Raw genomic sequence first — 3,265 nt, 5'->3', positions numbered from 1 at the left:
TTTGATGGAGGTTTGAGTTTCTGCAATTTGGCCGGAATCCTGGAGCTCACCGGAGAAGACGGTGGCTCTGGTGGCTTCATCATCTCCAGTTTAAATCTGGACCGTGTGATGGCGTTTCCAGATTCGATCCCAGGCGTCCATTGTTATGACTTTTATTTCTTTTCATTGTGCGTGCATTGACCAGAGACCACCATAGGCGTGCGCCTTAGGAACGTGTGATCTGCCAGCTCAATTAATGAGCTCAGATCTAACGCTCCTCCTTTTTTTTGCAATTTTATAATTTCTGTTTTTATTTTCTTAAATTCCTTTTATTTCAAAAAATCATATCTCTTTCATTTTTTATCCAAAAATTATGGGACCAATTGCATTATTTCCCAAATAAATTCTAGTTTCTATTTCTGATTTTTAATATTTTTTTATTTCATCATTTGATAATTTTTGTGAATTTTCTCTTTTCTGGTTATTTTTAATTCATTTTAAATAGTTTTTGATATTCAAAAAATGCAAAAATATTTTCCTAACCTATTTGAATGATGATGGATCTATGAAAAATATTCTCATCAATTTTTGAATTGATTTGAGATTTATTTGAGATTTTAGTTCAATTAGGTTATTTTTATTCATTTTTAATTGATTAAAAATAGTTTCTGACTTTTAAAAATGCTGAAATTTTTTGTCAAACTTTGTTTAACCTTGTTGAACTTAGGATAAATCACTTGAACCTTTCAAGGTTGATTTGAAGTGATTTTGAAGTTTGACATTTCTTTAATATTTAAATTCAAGTTTATTTTAAATATTAAAAAATACCAAAAATAGTTTATTCATTTCTTGACTTCCAATCTTCATCTCACTTCTGTTTTTGATTGTTTGACCTTGGCTTTCAATGTTATTGGTCAACATATGAGGATTGGTACATGATGTTTCATTTAATGCACTTTTATTTTGTCATTTCCTTTTCTCATATTCATCTCCTTCTTCTTCTTCTTCTTCTTTTTCTTTTTTTTGATCAATGAGTTGAAGGTTGATAAGTTAGCATTGATTATGGAGACTTAATCTTCCTTGATCCAAATCTAATTCATCTTGATCAATTGATCAAGTGAATGGCTTTGCATTAAGGATAGGTTGTTTCCTAAATCATGCAAAAGGCTTAAATCAATACAAGATCAATTCTCATTTTCTTTTTGGCATGGCAAGTTGTTGGGACTTGGTTCACTAATCAAGACTCCTAACTTGTGTTTGTTGCCTACATTATTATTGATCGACCTAAAATAGTTGTGACTTCTACATAAGTCCAATTACGATTGCTTAACATAGCGCTAAATTTGCCTTATGGCACACTAACTACTAACGCTAACTATTGACAATTAACATTTACTTTATGCAATTTACTTTTATGCAATTTACTATTCTTGCACATATTATTCATTTGCTTTTTCCTTTTGCTCATTTGAGCACATGTTTATGTTAATGCCATTTGCCTTTTGCCCACTTGGGTTTATAATTGTGTATATATCTTTTGTGCTTGTGTTTGTCTGTTTGTTGTGAACCACATACCAAGAAATGGAGAATTGGACTTAGTTTCTAAGACTTTCCCTATGCAAAGAAATGGAGAATTGGACTTAGTTTCTAGGACCTTCCTTATGCAAAATTGGATTAAAAGGATCCTAATGATGAAGATGGACTAGAAGAACCAAATCTCTAAACTCACTCTTATCCATTCTTGTTTTACTTCATGGAACTTTTGATGTGTGTGCTTTTGTGCTAGGAGTTTCCATTTGAGCTTAATTGGAAGACCATTGTCATGTTCATCTAAAGAGAGAGATGCAAAAGCCATTGGAGGATTCTTAGAAGCATGACCTTGTGTTTGATTGCTTAAAATATTTGCTTTGTGGTTGCTTGTTCCAAAGGATGGGAGCTACTTGGATCATCAATATGATCTCAAGAGAGGAACTCCTAGTGTGGTTTCATTCCTTATCCCTTACCTTTTTGCTTTACTTAGGACTTAGCCATTCTTCTTCTTCTCTCCACTCTAACCCAAGCCAAAACTTTTATGCAAACATTTAACTACTATTTTCAAACATTAGAAACCTAAGCCTTATGCTTTTGATTTTCAAACTTTCTTTTCATAACACTTATTTTGAATTGAATCTTTAAGGCAACTTTGACCATTTTTATATATACTTCTAATTGGTAAATATAACCCATTCAAATGTACTTTTGTGGTTCCAATGGCCACTTTCTTAATCAATTTTCCATAACCTTTAGCTATTAGGTTTGAGTTATCTTTGTGGTAGATTTAATACTCACCTATGTCCATAGTGATGGACAATGAGTGTTCTATGCTTATTATAGGGTTAACCCCTCACTAGCATGTTAAAGCTATCCTCACATGGTGGATTTGTGGTTTGTTTGAGTTTTCTCCCTTTGATAACAAAAGACCTTAAGGCTTTTGGACCAATTAATTCACCAACTTGTTTTTTGAGATTTTTACCCCGAACTACGAGGTTTTGATCCTAATCTTTTTATAAGATGGTACGTAGGCAATGGGTTCATCCATTCAAACACAAAATGTAAATAACTTGTATATTCTTTTCTCATATCTTCAATCATGTTTGCACAAACCAATTTTCACAAAATACCAACCTTACAACCAGTGTGAAAAGGGCTCCCTAGGAGTACCTAGGATGTTTTGGGTGCCTAACACCTTCCCATTGCATAACTGATCGCGACTTTATGAGTCGAATGGGGTACTAACTGCAAGTGCACAGTTCTATCGCGTAGTTTTAAAAGATATCGATCCCACAGGGACTTATGAATCGATATACCGTTTTCTAAGGTTACTTCGTAAAGCTAAGGCGGATGATACTTTGATTGTTCGGGGGAAAAGTAAAAACCAAAATAAGATCTAAGTTAAATATCAATTAAGCGGATATCGGTATGTAGTTCGTCGTAATTAGGGGATCAAGTCTTCGTTGGTTTCTTGGTTTTAAAATAAATCTTTTCAGTGTTTTATGTCATAGAAGAATCGTTTCTTTTGCTGGTAGGATAAAGTAGGTGGAACTATTTCGGCAGCTAAATAATTGACGAGATTAGCGTACCATGGTGTAACACATATAGCTAAGGTGGTTTCTACCTGTTTATCAGCTTTATTTTCTTCCAAAGTTGCTATAATTTTATCGTACGAGAAATCATCATTGATCGATGTTCTTTCCGATTCAAGGTTTTCGAGTCTAGAGAGGTGATCTGCTACTACGTTTTCAGTTCC

This window comes from Lathyrus oleraceus, chromosome 2 (genome assembly GCF_024323335.1).
Source record: "Lathyrus oleraceus cultivar Zhongwan6 chromosome 2, CAAS_Psat_ZW6_1.0, whole genome shotgun sequence".
Classification (NCBI taxonomy): domain Eukaryota; kingdom Viridiplantae; phylum Streptophyta; class Magnoliopsida; order Fabales; family Fabaceae; genus Lathyrus; species Lathyrus oleraceus.
Note: the sequence above shows the minus strand (reverse complement) of the source record.